The following is a 15707-nucleotide window of genomic DNA, read 5'->3' on the forward strand; positions in this document are numbered from 1 at the left end:
TCTTTGCAGGATCCTTCTTCGCTGTTCTACTTACCTCTCGGCTCTCACTCAGGTGGCCGGGCCGCTGCCCTCAATAATGACGTGCTCTTGGATAGGCTGTCTGACCTGGCCACTGCTCTCTCTTGCCCTTGCCACCCACTCCAGTTGCTGCCCAGTCCAGCCCCACTCTCAGGCCTGCCTGGTTAGCCTCTGGATCTGGTCAAGTTGACATGGTCCTGCTGGCCACTGCTTTCAAATTCCCCGAGACAGGACACGGGCGCTTGCCTGGCCTTCTATGCAGGGCCCTTCTTCGCCGTTCAACTTACACCTCTCGGCTCTCACTCGGGTGGCCGGGCCGCGAGTTTTTGCAAGGCAGCATGAAAACGTATTTCATTGCATTGACAACATAATAATAATAATAATAATAATCACTTATTGTCACAAATAAGCTTCAATGAAGTTACTGCGAAAAGCCCCTAGTCGCCACATTCCGGCACCTGTTCGGGGACTCTGGAACAGGAATTGCACCCGCGCTGCTGGTCTTGTTCTGCATTACAAGCCAGCTGGCTTAGCCCACTGTGCTAAACAGCTGGCTTAGCCCACTGTATTGAATGCGTCTGAAAGCAGCACGCTTAAACAGAAAAGGTTCACTGAATTTTTCTGGAGCTAACTCAGCCTTTTCAAATGCAGAACCCCAGCATTATGCAAGGTCTGGACATTGCAAGTTGTGAATGAATTGAATAAAGACTTTTTCACACATTAACTGCTTAACTCGGTTTCATTCACCATTCAAATCTATTATTTTTGATATGGAGCATATTGGTAGGCACACCAAAAAGCATTCATGTGGGAATGGGGCCTCCTCAGTTATAAAGTTCCACGTAACACAAATTTGAAGACAACCCCTGGGATTTGACTCATTGAGATTTTACTGTTTATGATCACCATTCTGTGCTTTTTAAAGCTAAGTATACACAATCTGTTTTTTTTTTAAAAACATGTGACCTTTACGTCAGTACAAATTTAGCTAGTTGTCCCCTAGCCTTCCTTCCAATAATTCTGAAAACAGAACATAAACTGCGGGAAGCTGAAAAAAATTGCATCAGTAATGCTAACTGTACAGTAATAATGCATCCTGGGAAACTGGTGCACTGCAAATGCTGACTGAGAATCTGAATTCAACAGACCGTATTCCATCTGTGGGCAAAAATATACAGCCCAAACCCCAGGTTTCTGTGCAAAGACCAAGGCCTTGAAGTAAAACCTTTTAAAAAGTGTATTAAAAGTCAATAAAGACAATGGAATAGAAAAATGTAATTGCGTTGTGAAATTATCATTATTTCCCAAATTGTATTAACATTTTAGTTTGGATGTTAGAAATTTGAATTACTGAGAGAAATGGGAACTGAAAAAATGCATATGAAACTGTACAGAAAGCATTCAGTGATGGGTTCATCTGATATGCCTGTGCAGCACTAACTGGGCATTAATAATCGTAAAGGATGACAAGTAGAAGTAATTTAGTAAAGTTTGTAAGTATTTCCTCAAGACATGGATTGCTCAGGCAATGTCACATTGATTGTTCAACTCTAGTTGCCATGCAAAAGGTGGTGGTGGGAATTCTCTTTGAACATCAGTCCTTAAATAATTGTCTTCTCACAATGGTGTTACGTTCCGATTTCTAAAATTCTAGCCCAGTGAAGAAGTAATGAATGTCCAATGCAAAATGATGTGCAACATGGAGTCCATTGTGTTCCCTGCTGGTGATATATTGGTGGTAGAGCTTGCAAAGGTCAAAAGGAATATCAAAGCAACGATGACAATTCTGGGTCCTCAACTATTTACAATCTACATCAATCACTTGGGTGAAAGGACTGAATGTATGATAGCTAAATTTGCAATCTCACAGAAAAGTAAGTTGTCAAGAGAAGGTAGAGAGTCTGCAAAGCGAGATAGCCAGGTAAAATGAGTGGGAAAGCAGGTAACTATTAGTCGATTAGCCTAATGTCTGTTGTTGGGAGGGCAGCACAGTAGCAGTGGTTAGCTCTGCTGCCTCACAACGCTGAGGACCTGGGTTCGATCCTGGACCTGGATCACTGCCCATGTAGAGTTTAAGCATTCTCCCTCTGTCTGCATGGGTCTCACCCCCACAACCCAAAGATGTGCAGGATAGGTAGATGGCCATGCTAAATTGCCCCTTAATAAGGACCCATTGTGTTGGAGATAGTAAACTGACATGACAGAGAATTGGCTAATGGGTAAGAAACAGTGGAGGTTCTTTTTTGAAGTTGGTGGCCTGTAACCAGTGGGGTTCCACAGGGATCACTGTTGGGGCCGCAACTGTTTACAATATATTTTAATGATTTGGAGGAAGGAAATCAAATGTGCTGTAGCCACATTTACAGGCAACACAAGAATAGGTGAAAAGCCGAGTTGTGAGAAATACAAACAGTTTGCAAAGCGATATTGATAAAGGTTAAGGGGGCAAAAAGTTGGCAAATGGAGTATAACGTGGGGAAACATGAAGTTGCTAATTTTAGAAGGGAGAACAAAGAACAGAGTTTTAATTGAATGGAGATAAACTTTAGAAAGCTGTAACACAAAGGGACAAGGGTGTGCCTGTGCATGAAACACAGAAAGCTAACACATGGGTGCAGCAGGTAATCAGGAAGGCGAATGCAATGTTGACCCTTATTTCAAGGGTTTGGAGTACAAGACTAGGGAAGTCATGCTGCAATTGTACAAGGTACTGGTGAAGCCACATCTGGGTACTGTAAGAAGTCTTGGTCCCCTTATTTAGGGAAAGATATTTAATTGGAGGTAGTTCAGAAAAGGTTCACTAGGATGATCTCTGGTGGGTCTTATGGACAAAGGTTAAGCGGTTGGAACTCCACCAGAGGGTGGTATTCAAAAGCATTCTGGGAGAAATCAGTGCAGCCACCACAATTGGAAGGAAATTGAGGAGGACCCACTGCCAAAGAACGGAATCGCCCCAAACATAACATTGCTGTAGTGTTTCCATCCCTCCTTCTTCCTCAAACAAAAAGAGAGGAAGTGATACAGTACTCTAGGAGAGCACCAGACTTGCGAGGGGTGCTCTTCCGAGTGTGGATTTTGGAAGGTAGCTGTTTGGGGAGTACATCCTTGTGTGTGTTCCTATTTTATTAAAGTAATTTTATATTTAACAGAGGGTTAGTCATGACAGTTGGTGGGGCTTGGTATTCCGTCTGTGAAATGTGGTCAATCATGAATGCTGACAACATCCCTGACAATTACATCTGCGGGAAGTGTATCCAACTGCACAAATGGAATGGTTTGAGCAGGAGCTAGAGGTACTAAGAAGCAAACAAATGGCAGAAAGCGTCATAAATAGAAGTTATGGAGACGTGCTCACACCCAAGGCAAGGAAGGAAGAAGGATGACCGCTAGACGAGGCAGGCAGTAAGTGCAGGAGTCCCCTGTGGCTGTGCCCATCTCTAACAAGTATGTCCTTTTGGATACTGATGAGAGAGATGGCCCATCAGGTGACAGCAGCAGCCAGAGCGGTGGCACCATGGCTGGCCCTACTGTGCAAAGCATAATAGAGCAATACTAATTGTGGATTTGATAGCCAGGGGCACAGATAGGTGCTTCTGTAGTCACGAAAGAGACTCCAGGATGGTGTGTGGTGCCAGAGTCATGGAGCAGGTTCAAGACATCCTGAAAGGGGAGGGCAATCAGGCAGATGTCATTGTCCACATCCAAATGACATAGGCAGGAAGAGCAGCAAGGTTCTGCAAAGACATCATAGGGAGTTAGGTAGTAAGCTAAAAAGCAGGACCTCTAGTGTAGTCATTGCAGGATTACTCCCCGTGCCACATGCTAGTGAGGCTAGGAACAAAGAGATACTACAGTTGAACACATGGCTAAAGAGCTGGTCTAGGGAGGAGGGCTTCAGATATGTGGATCATTGGGGTGTCTTCCAAGGAAGGTGGGACCAATACAAGCAGGAAGGGTTGCACCTAAACTAGAGGGCACCAATATCCTGGCCGGGAGATTTGCTAATGTGATTCAGGAGGGTAAACCAGTATGGCAGGGGGGGTGAGAACCGGAGCAGCAGGCCAGCGAGTGTACAGACTGGAGAAGAGCAGGCAGAGGTAAGTCACTGGGTAACACGGTAAACTGAGGTAAACAACTAAACAGGATTGTTTAGTGAGTAGAATTTGTGCATGAGTAATAAGTGACTGTGTGTGTAAATAAATATGCATTGATTTCAAACTTACTAACTGGTGTATCGAGTCATTGATCAGTATTCGGTTTTGAACCTTGTGGCGGTATCAGAAAGATACCTGGCGACTCTTGAGCAAAGGTAATTAAAACAGAGTAAATTAAGGAAAGCATAACAAGCAACATTTACTGGCGACTCCGCCGAGACTCGACTTAGAAGTGGCCCCCCCCACTCCGAGAGAACCCAAAATTTGAATTAGAAATCCAATTGGAAACAGAAAAACCACAAGTGTTCGGACAATACTGATCAAGCCTCCAGACTTCGGAAGTGCGTTAATGCATGCGTACTAACAGGGATACAAGGTAAACCTGAGAGATTTTGTTGCGTAAAATTGTCGGGAGTTTTGTAGGCCGGAAATTAGCGTAAGCCGTACCCGTGTTTACATCACTGCTTTATCACCCCCTGTTCCAAATTCAGTAGAGAACCCAGAGATAGGAAAGATGGCAATGAAGGCAATGGAATGCCTTATGAAGCCACAGGAATTCGAGGTCGCAGCGACCAGTAGAGTAGGACAGTGTCCCATTTGGGAAGATTAAATAAGGAAGTACCTCAAAGGGAAAGGATGGCCCCTTTGGAGCGAATTTTGCGCAAATGAGGAAACAGGTCCCGAGAGTATAGGACATACTTGGTGGGAGAACGTGACAGAGATCCACAAGAAGAGCTTGGGAAAAGCTTGCAAGCCGATGGCAATCGTGTCCTGTCTGGCACAATTGCGAGGCACAGATGAGGTCATTCGGATGCTCCGTAGAGAGATAGAGGAGAGAGATAGAACCAGTAAGGTAGACGTGAGCGAGATTGAGAAGAAGAATAAAGAGTTAAGAGGGAGGTTAGCAGCAAAAGACAGAGGTGGATAATACCAAGAGGGCACATCAGTCTTGTCTGGCGCACTTAAGCAGCTTCCAGACACAGTATGATAAGGCCTATCAGAACACACAACGTGCGGTCATGTAAGACAGGAAACTGAACAGCAGGCAGATGCTGCGAACAGTGTAATGATTTAAAAGCAGCCCTACGAGCACTCCGTGCTTCCATAACGGAACAAAGGCAGAGCTCCGTAGACCACGCAAAGTGCCGGAAGCAAATTGCAGAATTGCAATCCCTGCTTGCTGTGCAAAATGGCTTTCAGAGCACATTCGGACCCCAACTAGATCAGGAAAACAGCCCAGATTGGCAGGAATTAAATGAAGCAGCCCATAGATACGTACATGGAGCATGTACGCAGGAGAAACCCCAGAAAAGGAGAGCACCCAAACCCCCCACTGAACAGGCAGAACATACCCCCATGAACCCAGTAACCACACACCGCAGGGCCGCAGCAGAAGGAGAAACAGATTTTCTGTACACAACCCCCTTAACCGTGACCCAATTACGGGACGCGTGTGAAAAATTACACCGTTCCTCCCCACTTCAGACCCCCACCAATTTTTCGCTAAAGTAAAACAGCAGGCCACCATGTACGGCCTGGACGAGAGAGCAGGTAAAGCTCACAGTTTTAAGTTTGACCCTTCAGTCGTGGCAGCCCTTCCCGACCCACAGAATGTAGGAGGAGGCACCCTAACCGAGATGCACACAGCGATCCTTGATACGATCGGCTATAACAGAGATGTAGGCAAGGGGCTATAAATAGATGTAGAGAAAAGAAAACAGAGCACCCCACAGCATTTGCTGAACACTTGTGGATTCATTTCACAGCAGTTTTTGGTGAATTAGCCTGCGCCCATTTGTCCCCAGATAACATGGCAAAATGGACTCGAATCTTGGTCTCTCATGCAACAGAGGCAGGACAGAGAGCTTGCGCGAATTACGACCCCTCAGATGAGGCCCACAATGAGAAATGGGTTTTGAAAAGGTTATCCCGTGTTTGGGAGCAATCCGTTCAGAACAAACCCACATTTAAGAAATCAGAGGAACAGCAGGCAGATGCAGATATGCATACATTTAAAGCACACCAGAACCCTGCATGGATAAATGAGAGTAGGAACAGCCCACCCCAGCCCAAATCGCAGGAGCATTACAACTGTGGACAGTTAGGACACTTTGCACGAGAGTGCAACGCACCACAGAAACAACAGAGGCCAACAGACAAGCACCCTAAATAGAAATAGGGCAAAGCCTATACATAGTGTTAGCGCCCGTTCAGACCATGGAGACATGAACGGCACAGACTCTCGGTGTTTGGGCTCCCCAACTTAGGTCTGCGACACCCTTTGGGACAAGTCCGGTCGTAGCAGGCAGAGTCCGGGGTCAGCCTGTGGAATTTCTTTGGGACAGAGGGTCCCACACCACACTCAATTCCTCCACGATGTTCCAGAGGGACACGTGGCCGACAACAGACACCATCACCCTCAGCGGCTTTACAGGTCACTTACAGCAGGGACACATCACAGTCCCTGTATCCATACAAATCGGCAATATAACAACCAAGCACCCCATAGTGTTAGTTGATCTGCCCCACACAGCAGAACATATTTTAGGGATCGATTTCATGAGCTCCCACAACCTTTCACTTGATCCAGTCAATAAATGTGTTTGGAAAATGGCAAAGGCATCACGAGTCCCCGCCACGCTCACAGTAGGAGAGTATGCAAACAGTATTAGCTCAGTAGGAGACTACTGGTTCGACCCGTGAACCATTAGTGCAGATAAACAGGTTAGGGTAGTCCTGCAAGAACACAAAGCAGCATTTGCATAGCACAAGCACGACTGTGGCAGAATGGCTGGCTCTGTGCAGATTACAGGTTCTGACCCCAGACCCCAGAAGCAATACGATTTCCCCAGGAAGCAGAGGGAGAAATCTCGAAAGTTATAGATAGCTTATTAGACCAGGGCGTACTGAGATCAGTAGCCTCCACTAATAAAGCCCCGATTTGGCCCGTCAGGAAACCGGATGGATCATGGCGCCTGACCATTGATTACCGGGAACTGAACAAAGTTACCCAAGCAGCAGCCCCCACCGTAGCCACATGTCCCGAGACCATGCTCAAACAGGGACTCCAGTCACGATTTACGGTTTTGGACATCAGGAACAGTTTTTTGGCCCATTCCATTGGCTAAAGCGTGCCAGTACAAATTTGCCTTCACCTTTCAAGGACAGCAGCATACGTGGATGTGCCTTCCACAAGGCTTCCACAACTCCCCCTCCATTTTCCACGACAGCTGGCAAATGAATTAGCGAAATTTTCCCGCCCCGAATGTCTGGTCCAGTATGTAGACGACCTGCTACTACAGACAGACATAAAAGCAGAGCACAATTCGCTTATAGCAGAACTCCTAGGACTCCTAAAAGAAATTGGCTGTAAGGTTAATCCCAAAAAGGCCCAGATTTTGGAAGAAAAAGTGAGATACTTGGGAACAGTTATCACACGTGGTGAACGCGAGATCAAGCAAAAAAGGATTGACTCGATCGTCAAATTGCCCCTTCCCCTCTGGTCGTTTTTTGGACTGGTTGGCTACTGCCAAAACCATATCGGCGGTTTCGTCACCAAAGCAGCGCCCCTTTCTGACCTCCTCAAGAAAAAGGCACCTTGGGAATGGCTTCCACAGCATACAGATGCCGTGGATGCGTTAAAAAGAGTCCTCAGCACAGCCCCCGCACTACAGGTCCCAGACCCACTTTCCGCGTACACTATCAAAGTAGCAAGCACCGACCAAACCCTTTCGGCCGTGCTTCTCCAGGAACGCCATGACCAGTTAAGACCCGTGGCATACGCCTCACGAGTGTTAGACCCTGTCGAGCAAGGATTTTCTGCCTGTGAAAGGCACCTGCTCGCAGTTTTTTGGGCAGTACAGTACTTCTCATACATCAAAGGACACCACCCCATCACCATCCTCACAGAACACACCCAACACAGCTTTTGTTAGACGGCCAACTTAAAGATGGCACAGTCAGCCAAATCCGAGCAGCCCATTGTACCCTTCTTTTCAGGGACGGGACATCGCAGTAAAACGCACAGAAACACACACTTTCCTTGCAGACCATTTACAGTACCCAGGCATCCCCCATGAATGTGAGATTATCTCCACACAGCACAACACAGGCCCATTCATTCCGAAGCCACTTCCCAGGAAGATAGGTAGTTCACCCCAGAGACCCCAGCCCACAGACATGTGCGCAGCCCTGAAAATCTATGTGGATGGCTTCTCCACAGTTTTAGATGGCAAACGTATAACAGGATGCGGCATTTATGTAGAGGACGTGCAGGGGCGCGCCCTAGAAGAGATCTCCCTGAAACTACCAGGACACTTAGGCACGCAGGCAGCAGAACTAGCAGCGATAGCTTACATTGTAGACCACACCGATTCGTTCCCCACCCCTGCAGACAAAGCCTGTATGTCTGCAATAGTTTGACGGAATTCCTACCCCTGTGGGAATCAAGAGGATTTGTTTCAGCAGACGGAAAACCCCTACCATCAACCCATTACTCCGCCATATTTTAAACCAAGCAAAGGATAGGAAATACGGAATTGTTAAAGTTCGCAGTCACCACCGTTCTTCCCCCCCTGGTAATGTTAAAGCAGACGCCCTAGCAAAGGCAAGTTCTAGGCATGGTTATTTTTGGAACCCCCCCGAAAGCACCCCAGTACACGCAGTTCAGGTCTCACAGACCAGCATCCAGGATTTAGCACAGGCACAGAAACAGGATGAGAAACTCAGGGATGTTTTGAAGGGAACCTTCCCAGCCCCTTATGACAAATTTAAGAATTCCATGACCGTGTGATTCTAAAAGACAGCCTATATGTAGTTCCAGAGCAGGATAGGAACCAACTCATTTGTCAGTTCCATGACAATCACGGACATCAGGGAATTCAACCCACTTTAGCCCACCTCAGACCGCTCTGCTGGTGGCCAAATTTAAAAGCCGATGTGACACACTGCGTAGAGAATTGCTTCATCTGTGCCCAGACCAATCCGGACAGGTATGCAAAGGCGGCTCAACTTAGCCATACCCACCTCGTTAATGGCCCCTGGACTAATCTCCAGATAGATTTCATTGAACCCCTATCCCCTTGCAGAAACGGATATAAGTATGTGTTGGTGGTCATCGACACCTTCACAAAATGGGTGGAAGCTTTTCCATCGCGCACAAATACAGCGAAAACAACGTCAAAGATTCTGACCCACCACATCTTTACGAGATGGGGACTCCCCCGCAGTATATGCTCTGATCAAGGCTCCCATTTCACAGGACGAGTTATGAAAAACGTTCTCACAATTTTCGGAATAACTCAGAAGTTTCATATCGTATACCACCCCCAGTCAAGTGGTATCGTCAAACGCATGAATAGGACACTAAAAGCCACCATTAGAAAAATGGTCCAGCAGAACAATAGCACCTGGGATTCAGTTCTCCCATTTGCGTTAATGTTTTTAAGAAACACGGTATCCACGTCCACAGGATACACCCCCCACACTCTCATGACCGGACGCCCCATGAAAGGAACGGAATATATATTAGGTTTAGATTTGACCAGCCCCGCAGTGACAGTCCTCACACACGAAAATGTTGTGCAGCAGATAATAGAGAATGTTAAAGTGGCCCAACTCGCAGCAGCTGTGAGACTGGGAACAAGGAAGAAACAGAGCAAGGCTTGTTTCGACAAGACAGTGCATGCCACTGAGTTTGCAGTAGGGCAGCAAGTGAAGCTTTCCCTATACAACCCGAGCACATTCCTTTCACTATTTCGGACAAAGTAAGCCCCTCTGTGTACAAAATCAAATATTCTAATGGAAAGTCTACCTGGTTCCACATAAACCAGCTCAAGGCTTATGGCTCGCAGCACAACCACACACACCACATCCTGCTCGCAGCAGCAGACGACCACGCCCCGCCCACAGAAGACGCATTCCTACCCTCCCCCAGCCAGTCCAGCCCGTCCTCGGACTCAACTTCGACTCCGCCCTAGACACACGACTCCGCCTCTCCCCGCCCCCAGACAGCGACAGCAAGAGCACTGACGGCAGCCACAGCACACCACGTTACAACTATCCCCCTGCACCAGGACCCACTCCCAGCGATTCAGAGTACAATTCAAGTGATCCCTTTGAGATCACATACATCAAAGCCCCTGACCCAGACCCACCACCCGACGATTACGGATTAAACCCCAGCAGCTCAAAACTAGACACACGATTCTGGCACCGAGACAATTCATTAAGGCTCATCCGGAATGATGAGATGGACCCCAATTCGCACTACGCAGCTTTAGCAAGTTTACTCCGGTCGAGAGTATGGCAGCCGGGAGAAGATGATGACATTGAGTCTGACTCCCGCCAAACAAATCCTTTGCGACTCTGTTCGCTACTGGAAACTAAGGTGTCCACATGATGGTTAAAAAGGAAACGCTAGAGAGATACGGTGTCCTTTCTGATGGAACTTGCACCATGTTTGTTGTATGTTTTGTTAAGTATTCAGTGTTTAGAATTTAAACAGCTTTTCACAGCCCCGCCACCAGTCCTTTAACGCCCCTGGCAGTTAATGGAAAAAGTTTGTCCACAGACAACCGCCTAGTTTGTCCGCAGAAACCTCTGAGAATTTGCCCAGACACCGGTTCATAACTGCTCTTCTGATCTGAAGGTAGAAGCATTACTGCAACCCCCCACTACTACCACATTCGTACCCGTTCTTGCCGGTTACTCAGGCAGTGGAGAAACTGCACTTATCCCCCCCCCACCCCGGGTCTGGTCAGCTACGCTCGGGTAGAGCACATACCGTCCTACCCGGGAATTCCATCCAATTCTTACCTGCCGCGGCCCATACGCACCTCATTTTGGCTCTTATTTCAAAAGATTTTTGTTTTGTTTCACAGCGACCCTTCGGTTGCTTTCCTCATGCTATTTACATCCTCAAACATTGGGATGGTAAATCGCACAGGCTGCGAGAAGGCTCGCACTGTGTCAGTATTTTTCAAGAATGTCTTGTCCAGAAATTTGGTTTAAAAAAAAAGAGGGAGTCACAGATGGTGACCAAATTATAAAGGGTAATTGGCAACAAAGGACAGACAGACAAACACACGAGATCTTAAGCAAGATAATAACAGATATTATGCTTGTGTTCACAGGGTTCCAGAAGCGCAAAGAAGACGAGAAGAGAAGAAGAGAGGAGAAGAGATGAAGACGACCTCCATCTTTGTTATATTGACACTAGCAGGATCCCTTTGGTTACACGCGGACGCTAACCCCCTCACCCCCCCCCCCCCCCCACAAGCCGTCAATGATTCACTCCCCCACAGTACACAGAGCCCAGCAACAGTCAACAGTACCCCAACCTGGTGTGATAACTTTATCACTTGGTACTCACTCTCATATGTCATAGAAGCATTTTTAGCACTGGCGATACTCGTGCAGACCATTAGAATGAGGAAATGGCAAAGAAGAGCCTACCGCACTCGCACCCCGGTATACAGAATTAGATCCCCTATTTTTGGTTTTCACCAGACCCCCGAACCCCTTGACATGGATTAAAGTGCATTCTGTGATATGGTACGAATTAAGTAATTTTTTACATAGAATTTACAGTGCAGAAGGAGGCCATTTGGCCCATCAAGTCTGCACCGGCTCTTGGAAAGAGCACACTACCCCCTACCCAAGGTCAACACCTCCACCCTATCCCCATAACTCAGTAACCCCACCCAACACTAAGGGCAATTTTGGACACGAAGGGCAATTTATCATGGCCAATCCACCTAAACCGCACATCTTTGGACTGTGGGAGGAAACCGGAGCACCCGAAGGAAACCCACGCACACACAGGGAGGATGTGCAGACTCCGCAAAGTAATGGCATGATGGGAAAACTGGTCAATGGGAAGACCGGTCAAAATGTTTGATACAATGTAAGAAAAGCTGCCCTAACCATTTCAGACTGTAAGACTGATAAGGCCAACTCTGCATAACTTGAAGTCTGAATAAGATCAGAGAAGGTCAAGCCATTCCAAAATACCGGACCTCGGCAACTCCTGATAGAACTAACTCGTCATAACCCAGGGCCGTAGGAATAAAACAAGATAAGTTCAGGAAGAAATAAGTCTCCTCCGACCTTTCAATGTTCCCTCCAAGGACAAGATAATGGTATGAATGATGTGACAAAAAAGGTCTGTTTTATGACATTGCTTCCGTTTCGATTTCCGATCGAATTCCTGACTAAACTGTTGTCACGCAATCTTGATAATGATAATGTATAAATATTGAGCTGATTCTCTGTAAAAGCGGACTTGAGTAGGAATCAGCAGAGACACTCCCTGCTCTCCGACCTCAACTTTCAGCCATAAACTGCAGTGTGTTCGTAAATAAAGTCTTCTTATGTTTTCTTAACGAGCTTTGTTGAATCTTTCTACCACAGTCCAGAAGCGGGAAAAATATTGACTATAACATCCGTTTTCTGTGTGTTCGTTGTTTCAATAAAGAAATGTGATCTCTGTGTTTGACTGACAAACCAGAGAAATTTGTCTGCTGCTAATTTGTACAGTTAAGATGTTAAGATATTTTTGAATTGTTTAGTTTATTAAGAATAGTTAGAGGCTCCAGTTTTTTTAATTTTGTAATGCATGTCCTTAATGCCATTGCGCCCGTAGAGTTTTTGATGATATATGTATGTAAAATTGTTTAGGTAAAAATATGTTGCATAGTTTAGGTCAGTGTAGAGCCTAGTCATGGGTGTCCGGCTTGGTCAGAGAACGAAGACAACGCAGTAATGTGATCCTTCACGCTTTGCGTTGAGGATCACAAGGAGGGAGTGTAGCCACCTGGGGTGGCCACGTCCCAATTCCAAAATGGACATTCACAAAGAGTACAGGGAAAATTGGACAGTGCTAGGAAAACAAACAGGTGCAAGGTTTGCCTGTGGATTGGAACTTGCAGATCCCAGACAGAACTGTTACTACATAGTAATGAGCTATCTCCGGGGACAAAAGAGAAACATTTAAGCAATCGGTACCAGAGCAGACTCCCCGGCGCCAGTGGAGACCAAAACAAAGGCAGGCCAACGGTTACCTAAGGCCCGCCCAGTGATCGAGGAACGACCCATTTATTGGAGAGAATCAATACAAACTATTGGGACATGGTCCAATTAATTGGGGCCAAGTTCAGGAACCGCCCAGAAGGGCGCAAAACCCTTTGGAGTATAAAGAAGAGACCCCAAGGTCAGAGCGCTCTCTTCTTCTTCACCTTCACCTTGGCCTTTGGCTCTCAGCGACGAGAGGCCCGCCAAGCACCAGTCAAGTAAGTCTAAGGTAAACGCACGCTACGAGATAGGCGCTACTAGCTACTATTCTATACCAGTTCGAGGCCAGCAGTATCAGAACCGGACAACGGGCATTGTTCCTCTGACTGAGTGGGCGCCCGAAGCTAAGTATAGGCTTTTAGTAGTAGTTGTAGTTTAGTGAGTAGAATTTGTGCATGAGTAATAAGTGACTGTGTGTAAATAAATGTGCATTGATTTCAAACGTACTAACTGGTGAATCGAGTCATTGATCAGTATTCGGTTTTGAACCTTGTGGCGGTATCAGAAAGATACCTGGTGACTCTTGATTAAGGAAAGCATAACGAGCAACAGGGGCTTACGGGACCTAGTATTGGAGAATGAGCTGGCCTGACGGCTAAAATTTCAGTAGGGAAAATTTTGAGAATAGTGATCATAATTCCACAAGTTTTTGAAAACTCCTGGAAAAGGACAAGAGTGGTCATCGAGTGAGGGTGCAAAATTGGGGGAAGCTAACTATAACAGAATTCGGCCAGAGCTGGGAAATGTGGATTGGGAGCGGCTGTTTGAGGGTAAATGCACATTTGATATGTGGGAGCCTTTTAAAGATCAGTTGATTAGAGCGCATGACAGGCATGTCCCTGCGAAAATGAAGGGCAGAAATAGCAGGATTAGGGAAGCATGGATGACAGGAGAAATTGAGGCTAGTCAAAAAGAAAAAGGAAGCAAACTTAAGGTCTAGGCAACTAAAAAACAGAAAGCTTTTGAAAACTACAGGGAAAGTAGGAACTAACTCAAACGGGGAGTAAGGAGAGCTAACAGAGGGCATGAAATGTTACTGGCAAGCAGGGTCAAGGAAACGCCCACGGCCTTTTATGCATATATATAAGGAGCAAGAGGGTGTCTTGGGAATGAGTAGGCTCACTCAGCGATAAAGGACTGAATTTATCCGTGGAGTCAGAGGAAGTGGGTGAGATCCTTAATGTGTACGTTGCATCGATTTTCACCAAGGAGAGGGACATGACAGATGTTGAGGTTATGTATGGGTGTGTGAATACTCCAGGACATGTCAGCATAGTGAAGGAGAAAGTATTGGATATCTTAAAATGCATTAAGGTAGACAAGTCCCCTGGGCTGGATGAGATATATCCCAGGTTACTGTGGCATTCAAGCGAGGAAATAGCTGGGGCCTGAACAGGTGAGGTTCCAGGGGACTGAAAAATAGTCAACGTTGTCCCGTTGTTTAAGAAGGGAAGCAGGGAAAATCTAGGTAATTTTAGACCAGTGAGCCTGACATCAGTGGTGGGAAAGCTGTTGGAGAAGATACTGAGGGATAGGATTTATTCACATTTGAAAGCGAATGGACTTGTTAATGATCGGTAGCATGGTTTTGTGCAGGGAAGGTCATGTCTTACCAATACCGTTTTTTGAGGAGGTGACAAAATTAATTGATGAGGGAAGGCTGTGGATGTCGTCTACATGGACTTAGGTAAGGTGTTTGACAAGGTCCCTTATGGCAGACTGGTACAAAGATTTGCTACACTAAGATAGGTCGAGTTACAGATAGTGAAGGGGATCATCAGAGAATAAAACAGAATACAGATAGATTGAAGAGTTGGGCAGAGAAATGGCAGATGGAATTCAATCCGAACAAATGTGAGGTGATCAAATTAGAAGATCAAATTCAGGGTGAATTATATAGTAAATGGCAGAATCCTTAGGAGCACTCATATACAGAGGGATCTGGGTGTTCAGGTCCATAGTTCCAAGAAAGTGGCAATGCATGTGGGTAAGGTGGTCAAGAAGGCATATCGTATGCTTGCCTTCAACGGCTGGGGCATTGAGTACAAGAGTTGGGAGATCATGTTATAGTTGTATAAAATTTTAGTTAGACCACATTTGGAATATTGCGTGCAGTTCTGGTCGCCACACTACCAGAAGGACTATAACACCATAAGAAATAGGAGCAGAATTAGGTGACTCGGCCCATCAGGTCTGCTCCGCCATTCAATCATGGCTGATATTTTTCTCATCCCCATTCTCCTGCTTTCCCCATAACCTCTGATCCCCTGATAATTAAGAATATATCTATCGCTGTCTTAAAGACACACAGTGATTTGGCCTCCACAGCCTTCTGCGGCAAAGAGTTCCATAGATTCACCACCCTCTGGCTGAAGAAATTCCTCCTCATCTCTGTTTTAAAAGATTGTCCCTTTAGTCTGAGATTCTGCCCTCTGGTTCTAGTTTTTCCTACTAGTGAAAACA

The 15707-nt window shown here is 46.2% G+C and overlaps 1 protein-coding gene across 2 annotated transcripts in view; it reads right to left on the bottom strand.

Annotated features, from left to right (window-relative positions):
- Positions 1-15707, bottom strand: part of dis3l2 (DIS3 like 3'-5' exoribonuclease 2) — a 413639-nt gene that overhangs the window by 341597 nt on the left and 56335 nt on the right. The window lies entirely within an intron of this gene.

The sequence above is a fragment of the Scyliorhinus canicula genome, chromosome 13, assembly GCF_902713615.1.
Source record: "Scyliorhinus canicula chromosome 13, sScyCan1.1, whole genome shotgun sequence".
Lineage (NCBI taxonomy): Eukaryota > Metazoa > Chordata > Chondrichthyes > Carcharhiniformes > Scyliorhinidae > Scyliorhinus > Scyliorhinus canicula.